Source organism: Vanessa tameamea, chromosome 21, assembly GCF_037043105.1.
Source record: "Vanessa tameamea isolate UH-Manoa-2023 chromosome 21, ilVanTame1 primary haplotype, whole genome shotgun sequence".
NCBI classification, from domain to species: domain Eukaryota; kingdom Metazoa; phylum Arthropoda; class Insecta; order Lepidoptera; family Nymphalidae; genus Vanessa; species Vanessa tameamea.
The window spans coordinates 929,849-944,228 of NC_087329.1; the positions used below are offsets into that span (position 1 = coordinate 929,849).

The following is a 14,380-nucleotide window of genomic DNA, read 5'->3' on the forward strand; positions in this document are numbered from 1 at the left end:
AAAGTTTTGGGGCAACCAAACAATGTTTTCACCGAGCCATAAAAAATACGTACATTATTTTTTCGCTTATTCTGAACGTTTGTAATTTTTATTCATGTTAAAGAAATAAAGCACTGTTTATGCTTTAGGGTGCAGTGCTCAAACAACGCTCGAATAATTGCAACGAGGGAAACCTATTATTGTGAACCCATTAAAAAGTACGGTGTGCCACATTTGTTCAATATATGCAATCTAAAATAGTCCTTATTCTAGAAGCCGCAAGAAAGATTTTGTTATCCATCGCAACCTCTTTCATTTATCGGACAAAAGCCATAGCACTTTAGCGTTGTTAATTTGAAGAGCCCCATACTTACTAGTCAAGTTGAAAATTTATGGTATGGTTCAAATCAAACCGCCCGTTGTATATTGAAAAATTATGTTAATAATGTTACGTATTAAACTTAGTTAATTAACCTGAATTAACTTTTGATAGTTAAGATAATTCTTGTTAAAAGCAAAAAAATATTGTATACGTAAGTTTTAGATGTGAAACCTTTATTGGTGTTATTTGGGTGTAAGACCAGCTAAGGCAACGGAAAACGACATAACGCTCTCTTATAACATCATACAAAGTACTACCGACTACTCCATATATATACTAGGCTTCGCACGGGCGCAATGCTGATAGCCCTGTTTAAGGTGTACAATAGTGTAGTACATTATTTTGATCTATCTCGTAGGGTTCAACCAGCGTTTGCAATGAAAGCGCAAAATAATGTGTTTATTTACGACATCACATCAGAAACCTCTAAAATTATCAGTGTTTTTATATTATATTATGTATTTATTATACATATAAACCTTCCTCTTGAATCACTCAATCTATTAAAAAAACGCATAAAATTCTGCTGCGTAGTTTTAAAGATCTACGAGAAGCTATCTGGAAACCGACTGTCATGGTATGGGCATGTTATGCGGAGGAATGAGGACCATGTTGTGTGAAAAGTTTTGAAAATGGATGTGGATGGATATAGAGGTAGGGAACGACCCAAGAAACTATGGATGGATTGTGTGAAAGACGATATGGTTAGAAAGAATGTTACTAGTGAGATGACGTCCGACAGAGAAGTATGGAAGAAGAAGACATGCTGCGCCGACCCCAAGTAAAATTGGGATAAGGGCAGGAGGACGATGATGAATTTTAAAGATCTAAGAATACATAGGGACAGACAGCGGGGAGCGACTTTGTTTTATACTATGAACTGATAATATAGATAGTCGGTCCGTGTTGACTAAATTATTTTCATCAATTTCCTTGATTCTTGATAGATAATAAAATTACCAAAAAGTCTAAAGACCTTCGAAGCGGAAACGACTTAATTACTAAGTTACCAAGCTCCGAACTACGTTTTAATCGTTTTTCATTATATCATACGAAGTATTAAAACATCAATTTCGTTAAGCTGGTAAGTTTTTACAGGCAGACGATGCGAGCGAGTGCGGTGAGTTTGGTAATATAAGTTCAACTGGGTGGCATATGTTGCTTACTTATTACCGATTTTCGTTCCTTGCACACTTTGTCCAGATATTGAGACCATTTTAAAATAATTTCCTCTCATATATAAGAAGAGTTTTCAAATATTTTAAAGATTTAGAAAATGTACAACTATACTGCAATACAATAAGTATTCTCAGAACAATATAAAAGTACTGCTTTCCATGGTTCCATTTTATCTTGATATGTTTGATTAGCTTTACTAATGTTGTTCTATAATCATACAGGTTACATATAACCAGTACTCAGGTTGACGCATTGAGATTTTAATGAATTTTGTAAATTTTATGGAGGGTGAGTTAAATGTAACTACAGGCACACGGGACAAAAGATCTTAGTTCCCAAAGTTCGTGACACATTGAAGATGTTTAATATTTTTTTTATGATCAATAGCCATGGGCAGTAGTGACCACTTACCAATCAGGTAACCCATTTGCAAGTCTACCTACAAATTTTAAATTTACACGAAATATTGAATACGTTTAGAAGTTCTCATCGAAACTGACGATACTTTGACAATGACTTAACTTAAACCTTGATTCACAGTTATGTCAGTAATGAAAATAAAATATCCATTTATGAATCTAAACTTAAAAATAACCCTGTGTGATACATACTAAGAACCTCAAAAATGTTCTATTACCATCAAACAAACTTTTTTTAAATACAACTTGCAAATAAAATCTTCCGATTTAAAAGCCTATAACGATCTATTTCATGGACAAATGTTATCATTTGAATGCTAAACTCTAGTATAGAAAATGAGAAGTGTTCTTTTAATATTCCTAACGCTTACTTTTGTCGTTGATGTGAATCAATCATCCTTTCAATTGGAATGGAAAGCCTTTGATGTATTCTTAAATATTAAAGGTCATTTATGCGACCGTTGAACGTCCACAGCCTTAATCTTTTTTATAACTGTAATTTGGTTGTGAAGTGGGTAGAACACGTAGATTTTAAACAAATGTGCGTTCAAAAACTGGTAACTCTACATGTTTTTTTTTTTTCTTTTTATCTTATTTATTTAGGTACGACTGGGATACTTAATAAGTGATCACTACCCATAATTATGTTTGTATGTATGAAGTCACAAGATATTAGAATGTAAAGCGACTTGAAAAGCCAGGATGGGCCAGTGATTATAAGAAGTGAATCGTAGCTGATGATTCTTAGTTCAAGACCGAGGTAAACACTACTGAATTTATGTGCTTTTTTTGTATTTACAACGTGTATCTATGGAGCTCAATAGGAGGCCTTTGCCCACCAGGGGAACGTTATCATACTATTACTTTACAATTTAGTTTTAATGTGACAATACTTACCATTGTTACGGTCTGAGTTGTAAAATAATTAAAGTAGTATTTATTTAGTTAGTTAAACTTAAGTTGTTTGTTGAGAATTTCAATGCAACTTTTCTAGACGTTACGTTTACTTGGTAAAAACACGTAATTCTGTCACGTATAGGCACATATAATTTAACCTTTGAATCGATTTACCTTGATTATATATAATTGTTTAAAAAAATATATTATATAGGTATACTAAGCTGTTACGCAACTGCCTCGCTGGGTATTAAGTAAAAAAGGGGAAGGATCACCGGGATTTCCAAAAATTATTAGCCTACAATCATCAATCATACAGTAGTATCCACGTGATTGACGCACAAAAAAAAATGCTCTACATATGAGCTGTATTGCTTAAAAACCACATTTTGGATTCAGTTATTTTAAAATGCATTGTGCATTTGCATCGATAGAGCAAAAATACAGATTAATAAAACTGAGTACATGAAAACTCAAAAGTACTTGTCCGTATTTGAGGTCACGATCTTTCGTTAAGATTGACGAGTTCTGTCTACTGGGTCACTCGGCTCTTGAAGAAAATGTCTTCAAAATGCAAAATAAAATGATTCAATTAATTTATTCATTATGTTTTCGCTATTCTACGATAAAATCTAAAATTACACTTTACTTGCCATGAAATTCGTCTACCTACATTTCTGAGTAATATAATATCTTCAGTACGCCCCCTCTTTATTTCTAGAATAGATTTAAGTAGTTCTAGTAAATATATTATTTATATAACAAACTAGTTGCTCCGGCTTAACCCACGTTAACCTTTACTGCTCCGCGTCCGTGGGCCGTAGCTTTTTTACACAATACGGTGGTCGAGCAAAAGTGCTATCTGATGGTAAGCGGTCACACCATTGCCCATATACATTAAGGTTGTAAGAGAAATGTCTCTTCCTTACATCGCAATAATACTATTGCTGTTTGGAGATAGAAAATATGGTGAATAGATTCTATTAACGTAACCTACCCAGACAGGCTTGTACTAAGCCCTACTACGAAAAATAAATAGGATTTCTTACGCAAAAAAATATTTTTCAAGTTTTACTCTATATCATGGGACAGACGATGAAAAAAACAAGGCTTTGTTTTTACAAATTTGATCTGATAGTGATTAATTTGATCAAATTTGAACTTAAAAATCACCTGTGCCTACCACGCCCCTTTTTAATTTTACCACAAATTCTGGATTAAAGTTGTAACTTTTACATTTCACGGCGACCTGTATGTTAATAAGCAGTTTCTACAATCGAGCATTACATAACAATAATTTTAACTAACCACAAGTGAAAATATTAGTTAACTTATACAAGAAGAAAAATAAACTCCTGAACTAAACCCATTGCGCGTGCCTAGCTTGAAGCAGGACTTGAACTATGGTATTTCCGATAAATAATAATTCGCCGATGTTCAGCTATTGATGTTTCTCAATCCTAATTCGTGTACTGCATAGCAACATAATTTTCAACTTCAAGTGATATTTTTGGGTTATTCTGTCAAGAATCTTCAGTGGAGCTTCATACCCTTGATGGCACGTAAACCCGTTCTTCGTCCGATCACATTCTGAGCGATTTCATCCTAATTCTCTATGAAAGCAATGTAGAGACCGCACTTCTATTTTTGAGCATAGATATACATTACAATACCTCCAACGTTGTTAGACAACCCTTGACATTTGCTGCCAATATTCAATTAGATAGTTCAAACACGTGATTCAAATTCGAAAAAATCAGGCATTCAATGAAACTCTTGCATAGTCTTGAACAGTAAGAAAAATCTACAACCCTGAACAAACTTTGATGTATTTTAAGAACTTGCTAAAGGGGTGGTCGCAGTGAATAATAATATTAAAAATTATTTAGCATTTTAAGAAAAATAAAATTGGTATTCTTTTACGCGCCATTATCACAATCATCACTATAATGTTTTGTTTAGGTCAGAACACAGTCTATTATATAGCTTTTTGAGATACGATAGCAACATTTTTCTTCTTACAATAATTTACTGACATATATACTCCTGACTACTGACATATAACCTCGCGTTCCCTTTTACCGGATGGTTCATCTCTGAGTGAAGGATCGTCGTTACATTACATCAATCATATCAGACGCGAACGAGTTAAAAGCGATAGGATTTTACCGAGCTTTCAGAGCTATATTTATAGACTTCCTATAAATACAATCGATTACATAACTAGTTCAGTCCTTACTTCAAACGATATCATATGAAATTTTACTATTATATTTTTAATAATATTATTTAATTATTTACTAGTATCAAAACAAACAGATTAAACAAGATATTCATTAGATCCTCTACTTGTTTATTGTTTCTGTTTCAATCTTTTTAAAACTTTAAAAATGGAATAAGCACGCTCTAAGGACCTCTTTAGATGGATTTCATTTTTGCCGTGACAACTTCGCTAATACCAATAGCAAATTAAAAAAAAACTCCTATTATGTGACACGCGATACATGAGGCACTCTCCATACCGAACCCATGAATGTAAGAAGTCAATCCGTAATAAGCTCTCGCATGCTCTTAATCATATTTGGTAGACTAATGGTACATGACCTCTTAATGTATTGTCTTCTATTTATTATTGAATTATTTTAGGAAGACAGGCGAGCCTATAGACCACTAGATGCTACGTGGTTTCACTCCAATGACAATGCAAGAAGTATCAACCACTTCTTACATTCACTCTTGTGCAAAACAGCACTGCCATCATTATATAAAATAAAGAGCCGCAGCAATTGAATCATTTAAGCAAATGAACCTATTGTTGGGAGATGTATTCATGAAAACTCAACAACTAGCTGTCTATTATGTAAATACAGTACTCAAAATTTACTGTTAACTATCCAAAGCCCCACTGCGGTCGAGTTTGGCAGCGACATCGCGTGCGTGCAACTGTATTGAATATTTCACTACCGAGCCAAGAGTACAACGACCGTTTTTATTTGTCTAGTTTTTGTGTAGCCAATACATACAACTTTTTTTGTTATTCTGCTTGCTCTATTGCTGTGAAAATTGCGCCTTTTTTTCAATGTTCTCGTTGAAACAAATGAAATATTTCTTGATTGCAATGCGTAAGCTGACAGCGCAAATGTTCACAAAAGATTTGTAGACTAGAATTATTGTCTTTTGATTTAGAAGAATTATATTTATTCTTTACGTTTTTATGTTTGATGATATTAGTTGATTAAGTAACATAAATGTAGGTTAACAGATTTTTATAATTTATTATTTGTTAAGAGCGGTTGCCTTGTGGACACGACGTGTGGATTGCAGAAGTTTTCACATGCAGATTTGGAGTAAAAAAGATCTTTAGAGAACCTGCATAATTTTATCAGATTAAATTATTTCATTTACTAATTAGAGGAGCGTGGGTTTTTTTATAATATAGGTAGGCGGACGGGGTAATGGGCAACCTAATGAAGTAACCACCGCCCATAGCCATTGACGCAGTAGGAAATAATAACCATTCTCTACATTGCCAATGCACCACCAACCTTTGGAGCTAAGATGTTATGTTATGTACCTTGTGCGTTTAGTTACTAACTCCCCTATAAACCTAAGTACTGTTGTTTGGCGATAACATCTGATGAGTGGGTGGGTATCACCTCAGACGGGCTTGCACAAAGCCCTACCAAGTGTTACAATAACTTTTGACATGTAATAGTCATACAAATAAATGTATGTACGACATAATCTGGTACGTTTATTAGATCGATATAATATTTATTGGTGATTGAATAATTTACTGGTGAGTAAACATCTCAGCAGTTGTGTAATTATATTAATAAAAATGCTTAAGAAATGTAAAGGAAACTTTAAAAAGACAATATAAAATACGAAAAAAAAGAAACTAAAAAAGGCACAGACGCAGAAAATAAAATTAATAAAAAAACAAAAACGAATCAGCGTCCAGTCTGAGATTAAGTTGTAAATAACTGATGGCGTTGAATGCTTTTGGGTCGTCGTTTTAAACTATAGCAATTCGAAATAAAAAAAAATACAACATGGCTGTGCTTTATAAAACAAATTATTTCGACTATCATTTAATCCACTCGTCTATTTTTACGTCGCAGGGTTTTATAAGCAGTTTCGTGAACCGTTTCAATTTAATAGGTATAATATGATGAATAACTTTATTCAAATTGTAGTATTGAATATATTAAGTGACGTTAAATAATCCCACTTAAATTAATCATTATTAACTGGAACTACACTACAATATAGTATTATCGTGGATTTCACAATCCTTCGACAATAATGCGGACCTTCGATATTATGATGATGGTGAATGTCCTCCTGACATATTTCGACTCATTCTCAAGAGGGGGCAGAAGATATTAAGGTACACAAATGTGTGCTACAACTTCTCTTACCCTCTCACTCAGATACAAAGCCTTTACATGTTTTCCGAGTCACGAAAAGGCTGCTGAAAATATCTTGAGACTTGTGACTTCCGAGCCGAGGCTTGTGTTGTGGACCTCGAGTGAAACATCATACGGCGAGAGACGGCCACACGGTAAATGCAACCTATCTACTATATACCACAAAACAAAACGACAGTACGATTCACAGACAATGTACGAATACGTTCTAAAGGAATAGCTGACATAATGAATGAGGTCGGATAATTTTTCTGACAAAAAAACGTTATCATGCACATTACCCGTTTCCGAGTATATCGACTAAGTTATAAGTAGATCAGATTATATAGATACCAACGTCAGCCGGTACGTGAACCAATTATTAAATGTACGACCACTTTCATGACGGCAAATCAGATAGGAGTTTTTCCAAATGGTTATTCATATTTTAATAAAAAAGTAATATTTCAACATTTATATTATTTCAAAGAGATATTCGGTAACATTTATGTATAAATCGATAAGTTCGCACTCAAGCAAGGTCTGGAAATGTCCTGGCTAGGGTTGGTCTCTTCCATTACAGCAATCCAATGTGGATTGGTAGATAGAGATGTGGTCGATACACTTTTACTTGGTGGTAGAACGTTGTGCAGGCCCGTCTAAGTAGATACCACTAACTTATCAGAAATTCTGCTGACAAACAGCAGTACTCATTATTGTTGTGTTCCGGTTTGAAAGGTGAGTGAGCCAGTGTAAATACAGACACAAGGGAAATAACATCTTAGTTCCCAAGGTTAGTGGTGCACTGGCGATATAAGGAATGGTTAATATTTCTTACATCTTAGTTCCCAAGATTGCACTGACGATGTAAGGTATGGTTAATATTTCTTACAGCGCCATTGTCTATGGACGGTGGTGACCAATTACCATGAGGTGGCCCATTTGCTCGGCCACTTAACTATAAAAAAAATTACGACACATGCTGGTTTCGAGATAATTACATTCACTGCCGAGGCACACGATCATAAATACAAATTTATTATATAAAATCTTGGGTAAGTTACCAATTTCCAGCTACAAAGCCATCTCTCCTCGTAAAGCTAATCGTGATATTGTTAAGAGTCATCTCTAAATATAATTTCGATATAATTTTTACTCTTCTCGAGGTTTCTTTAAGCAATACTTAATCCGCGCTCTTAAAGACAGACTCTGTGATAAAGTACTAAAGACAGTTCCTTTTATAATTAGGTAGACACTTGGATTGGAAAAAAACGTCGTATCAGGCACTCAGGTATTCAGCTTACTTACACAAATAATTTGCTTCAGTAATAAAATATCGGTTAAAAATCGCACAATTTTTTTGTACCAAACTCACTTAACTTCATTGCGCACCTCTATGGCAGAAAGTTACAATGCAATGTTTTATTTAGTTTTTCTCTCTATATATAATAAATCCTACAATAAAATTATAAATGTAAATTCGTATATGTATGTTCGGATGATTGTTACGATTATGCAATAACGGATAGACGGATCTAGATGATATTTGGATTAGAGATAGTATATCCGACCTGACCCCCCCCCCCTTACAAGCGGATGATTCCGCGGATGAATACTAGTGCTAAAATAAACAAACAAATTATTAATATTAGATATTCAGGTGTTCATACATAGATATAAATAATATAATGAAAAGCATTTAAACATTTAAATATGAACATAATATCCAATATGGCGACCGATAAAGTTAAGCCCTACACTTAATTTTTGTTAATATTATTTCAGCGTGGAATAACGCGGAATAATAAAATGTACATTACGCAATAAATGTATATTGATATTGATTTTAATTTGGGTATATAATTAAATTAAGATAATAATATATTACAATAAATCTATAATAGTTTTTTTTGTATCAAATTAAAATCTAGTCTCCAAAAGGTTACTATTATTCAGTTACTGTAATTCAACATTCATAATTTATATTCTTAAAAGAACAGTGAAAAATAATACTATATAAACTAAGTTAATTTCATTGTTGTTCATTGATACGTTTTTAAAATCAAAAGGTTAACATTTTAGCAATAATTAGTTCTATTATTAAGACGCCTACTCAAACTTGATGTTTATTTTTTATGTTTTTTTTTTTTTAAAACAATAAGGCAACGATCCTATTTTGAAAATACGTCAGTAATTGAGTTTCTTGTGTCAGTAATTACTCAACTTACCCTGCACGCTAAAAGGTATTTAAAATAACCCCTTCGTATATGTTATGTAGTGAACATAAAGTTAACTCTATCGACAAATGCAATAACTGACGTATGTAGGTACTTAAAGTCGCCACGAAAAAAATGTTAAGTCCCGCTTATGAGTAATAAGAACTTAGTACAATGAAAGTATAAAATATATCAATATTTATTAATCTTATTACTTTAAACATTCGAGTCTTATGAAGATTGTGATGTTGTGAGACGTTTATCGTCATACTTAGGAGTCAAGTTATGCATACTAGAAATTAACTTAATTTAGTATTTGATAGGGTTTTTATAATTTTGTTATTTTTAATCGAGTATATGACGGAATCATTTGAGCAAATAAATAGGTACTTATCACCCGTTTTAAATAAATAAAATCGGTAATGTACTTTTTTGATATTATTGCGTGCAAATTAAAACGCATTGCGCTATTAATATTTCATTTTATTTTAAGTATACGTTGGAAATGTTTTAATAGAACTTTAATTTAATTCCTAAAAACTCCGGAGTAATATGAGTTCAAAATACCTACTGAATTATTTTTTTGGACTTGCTGGTATTATAATAAAAAACTACTACACTTTTTGCTAGCACCAAGCGTTTTCTTAGAACTGAACCAGTATAAAATAGGTCATGAATCAATGAAAGTGGGGTAAGAAGAGAGAAAGTAACCGTTTAAATTAAATCAATATTTAATATTGAATATGACAAACATAACGACGACCTTCACTTGTGTAAGACACAAATGTCAAACCCATTAAATATTTAGGAGACTTTCTAAAACAATAAGCTGCGTGATCAATAAGCCTTGCTCACATGGAAAGGCTCAAACGGGACCAACAGCTCACTGTTGACAGGCGCGAAGCTACTCATTATTCGCCATATTTTGTTAAAATAGCCCAAACACACCCCTCAAATTCATTACAATGATACTGAATAAAAGCGCTTAATTTCAGAAGTTACAGATAACGATTCGATCGATAAAACCTAACTCGTATGCATTTCGAACGTTTTTATTCCATGTCGAGAAGGTGGAATATCGAGAAACAATTGATTTTACGCCCCCACAGTGGGTGCGTATAAGCGTACTCACGTTAGCGGCAGTCCTCGAGTGCGTTACATGGGCTCCAAGGTTCACTGCACCGACGACGTTACTGGTCGTAACGGATGCACCTTCTCGCAGCCACCGTCCCGAACTTGCGTAACATTTATATAACGAGGCACATAGCGACCGTGATCAAAACCGTTCGGTCAGAGGCGGGCTCGCGCACAGCTCAGAAGACCGCTCTGTCCTGCCATTTTGGATTCGACAGAAGCGTCTGGAGCGTGTCGCGCGGCAGGGTCTCCTCGCGCGCGGGTTTCGACTTTGGCTTTGAATTTCGAGCGTGCTTTTCTGTTAAAATCGGGATGTCACGGAGCTACGTTCGGAGGGAAAATAAAAAAGTGTGTATCGGTCGGGCGGAGCGGTCGGCCGGCTGCGAGTGGCACATGCCGCTCGATACACGGGCGCGTGCGCGAGGCGCGGCGCCGCGTGACGTCACGCGTCGCGCGCCGCCGCGCTGTCGCCGTCGTCTCCTCAATGGACCACCGCCACCGCTCTACCACTCCACGCTTGACGCGCACACCATTATTATCTAACTGACACTACTACTCTACCATATCGCAGTAGTTAACGACCCTGTAAAGTGCCTTAGGGAAACCAATATTTTTAGTATCTTGTAACGAATATTTGTAATTTAATTATTAAACGATATCTATTTCATAACTTAATAAATAACCATTATATAGGTTAACGCTTTCCGCTTACATTGGAAATGGGCAAGTATTACAAGAAAGCAAATGGGTAGGTACGTGCAACGATTTTGCAGCAACGTAAAATCTCAGTACGCAAATGCATGCTCTTCTAATAAGAGAGGTTGGAGCCCCCATTGCTGTACCACTTGACATCGCTAGAGTTCACCAACCTATACAGATCGGAGAAAATTCTACGTAGTCTACAAAATTCTATATTGATAGTATCGAAAAAATATCATCAAAATTTTAAAGTCCATTGAATTATCAAAGTTAAAAGATGTTTGCGAAACGTCAATGAAAAAATTGTTCTAAACAAAAATATTTTAGATAAAGATAAATATTTAAGTCGTTCTAAAATTTCCAAAAAACCGTTACAAGAACTTCAATAACTCTTAATTAGTTTCCTGCCTTATAATCGCCGTTCTTTGATTCGTTTAAAATTGATTTTAAATAAAAAAAATAACCTTACCTCATCATCGTGAATATAACGATCACGTTGTTCCTCGTCGCCACTGATGGTACCACTCTCAACGTCATTAGAACAATTTTCAACATAATTTTCCATAGCATCCGGTGCTTTTAAATTGTTACCAACATTATTTAAGTCCTCTGTTTGAACGGAAACATTTTTGGTAAGAAATTCGGTCTTCACTTTTTCAGTTTTTATATCGACAATTGTATTCGTAACATTTTTACAACTATAGATCTTTGCAGAAATAAAACAGGGCATATATTGTGTTATTATTTCTGCACACGTTTTTCGATTGGTGCAACAAAATAATTTCATTGCTATTATATTTGGGATTAGTACAGGGGTGGCGGTTGATGGAGTAAATTACGTGACAAGTGACAGTTTCAATTTTGGTTTATCAATTGCCCTAAATCATATCCAATGATAAAAAATCCAATAAACTAGTAATATGGATTTGGTAGATATTGATAAATTATTAATAAGAATCATTTTCATTGATTTTAGGGTTCCGTAATAAAAATCAAAATAATAAAAATCGTAATTGATTATTAAAAGTACATTTTATTTAAAGACAAGCAATAAGTAAATACAGTTTTTTTTAATAAAATAAAAAAAACCCAGCGAATCGAATTTCGGTCACCCCGGCGCTGACTAATCATTTATGTAAAATATTGTATAATTATTTAAAGGTTTTTTTTAACAAAAACACGATACTATACTTATGTATATGTATATTATATATTTACAAAAATACATGTAATTTATAATTATGGTTATAAAATTTTCAAAATTGTGTCAAAATATTAACAACACACAAAACATAACAAGAAAATGCTTTTAAATACTTAGCAGTCACAATAGAAAATTAAAAATATTTTTTAAATGTGGTAACATTACACAGAATAAATATATTTTTAAAAACCAATAGGTACCCTGGACACCATTATACAATGTAGATAATATATTATTAAATCTAAAATTAAATGTCTATGTCTATACTTGCTAAATTTCAAGCGATGTAAATTTTATTAAAGCTATATATTTAATTAACCTTTCTTTGAAAAGTTAAAAATCAATCATATTATTTTAAAAAAAAATATAAGGCAAGTATGTGATTATTGGTCTATAACACTTTAAAATTATTTAAGCCGTTGCCTAAAGTTGTATGTAAAAAAAATGACTTATTTTTATTGTCAAGGATTCCAACAATATAAATACTAGCGAATTTTTTACATATAACTTTGTCGTATGTATTTCAAAGACATCGCTTGCCAAATTTCTCTTCGACCCTGCCAAATTGCCTGCAGGCCTAATACACACGTACAACACTTAAATTTTTCGTTAACTTTGATATTCGATAAGAATTTAATATAACAAAAATATTTTAATTTTTTATAGTTTCGTCTAAAAAAAACAAATCACACAAAATAGGTGATAATATTTTAATATGTTTTTTATTTTTTTAAAAATATTTAGAAATCCAAGATAATTCCAAAATTTACACCAACACCGATACACATCTTAAAAATATCTAAGCTCAATATCAAGTTTTACACAAGTTTACTTATTATACCGAGCCAGCGTCACCGCGCGTTGTTCACCCGACTCTATTAAACTTCGCGTTGTAATTGGGTAAATATACTCAAATTTTTTACACGAGTTTCAAATTTAAGTCCCTACGTGTGAATTGACAAATATGTACAAAGCCATCTTTACGTATTTTACTGTCAATTTCTTGTAAAGTTCAAAGTTATTTTTTTATTTTAATACGAAGTGCGCACAACTTATTGACTAATATTTTAGGTGGATAAAAATATTCGTATACTGTTCGCTACGGCTGATAGTCCACAAAACGAGGTCTGTCTGTTTGTGGGAGGATGACTTAAAAACCGCATCACACCATGTCAACCGCACGACGATTACGAAACGCCCGAGCGATTCGATTATCGAAACAACCCTGCGGTTTGCGTTCGAGACGTAAGTTAGATCAAAGTCTTTAAATCTTACCAGCAAATCTAAACCCTAAATTTAAAAGATATAGTACATATTTGGTTGTATACATATCATGGAACACGCAAAAACACTTTTTTTTCCTTCTCTTTAACATACGAGGCCAATGGCCAGCAGTCGCACATTTGAGCGCTTTTCCGTAAGATTTTTAGAAACACTTTTGGGACATTTACGAGAAAATGTTCCATGTTATGGTAACTTAACAGCTTTACATACTTACACATTGGAACTACCGGTAGTATACTGCTATAAGCCAGTACCTACATTAAACAAAATATAAAAAAAAAATAGCAAATAAATTCCAAATCAGTCACTTTCTAAGAAAGCGCGGTATAAAGATAAATTACATATAAATTAATAGACTGTTATTAAAGAAAAACATCGACGTTAGTATCACTCCTCTAACTAGTCGAGTTTACAAGATATCGTCGTTTGAAGACAAAACAAAAATCACTTAAGAAAATTGATTACTTGATATTTTTATAACTTTTAATGTATTGGCCATTTTTGTTTACCTAATTCTTAAAAAAGATAATGATTGAATATTTAAAAAAAAACAACAACAATAACAAGAACAGTCG

The 14,380-nt window shown here is 33.4% G+C and overlaps 1 protein-coding gene across 10 annotated transcripts in view; it reads right to left on the bottom strand.

Moving 5' to 3' along the window:
- Nucleotides 1-11,015, bottom strand: part of Rbp (RIM-binding protein) — a 30,577-nt gene extending 19,562 nt beyond the window's left edge. For 9 of the 10 annotated variants that reach the window (XM_064218225.1, XM_064218224.1, XM_064218223.1 and 6 more), the window contains exon 1: nt 10,617-11,015. The gene's annotated coding sequence lies outside the window, so the exon portion shown is untranslated. Of the gene's footprint in view, nt 1-10,612 lie in introns of all 10 variants that reach the window. The other variant, XM_026632289.2, reaches the window with a different exon arrangement.
- Nucleotides 11,016-14,380: the final 3,365 nt, after the last annotated feature.